Consider the following 780-nt stretch of genomic DNA (forward strand, 5'->3'; position numbering starts at 1 on the left):
GAAGAAGAAGAAGAAGAAGAAGAAGAAGAAGAAGAAGAAGAAGAAGAAGAAGAAGAAGAAGAAGAAGAAGAAGAAAAAGAAAAAGAAGAAGAAGCATTCTGCCTTACTTAATGAATAAATTAGTACATGAATAATTTAGCCAATAAATACTGAGCTAAAGAAAGGATGGAAGATGATCAGAGAACATCTGTATCATCATCATCATCACCACCATTATATATATTTTCAAATAAGTTTATTGGTATATTTTACATATACACAATGATCACATTTATCATAGGGAACTTGTACCTGTGCATGATATATTTTGATTTCTGCTTTCTTCCCTATCTTCTCTCTTCCCTCCAACCCATTTCCCACTCCCTATTTACAAAGCTTTGTTTCCATCCTATCCTTTTTCTAAGTCATTGTTCTCCCTTTTCCCTTCTCTCCTCTTTCCCTTTCCTCCACTCTAGTTTTACTTTCTTATTGAGCAATCTCTTCCCATTTCACAATCCTATTGTACATTTTGGTCCTTGTTTACTCTCAGTTTCTCATACCAGGGGGACAATGTAATGGCTATTTGTGTCAGTCCAATTTGTTTCACTTAAGAGTATGGTCTCAAGTTATATCATTTACCTAGAAATGCCTCCTATAAAGTACTCATTATGTGCACAGGATAGCATTAACACAATTAATTTTACAACCTGTAAAAGAGGAAATACTAGTTAGGCATGGTGTCACATGCCTATAATCCCAGCACTCTAAAGGCTGAAACAGGAGGATCGCCATGAATTTAAG

The sequence above is a fragment of the Octodon degus genome, unplaced genomic scaffold (genome assembly GCF_000260255.1).
Source record: "Octodon degus isolate 3935 unplaced genomic scaffold, OctDeg1.0 scaffold00180, whole genome shotgun sequence".
Lineage (NCBI taxonomy): Eukaryota > Metazoa > Chordata > Mammalia > Rodentia > Octodontidae > Octodon > Octodon degus.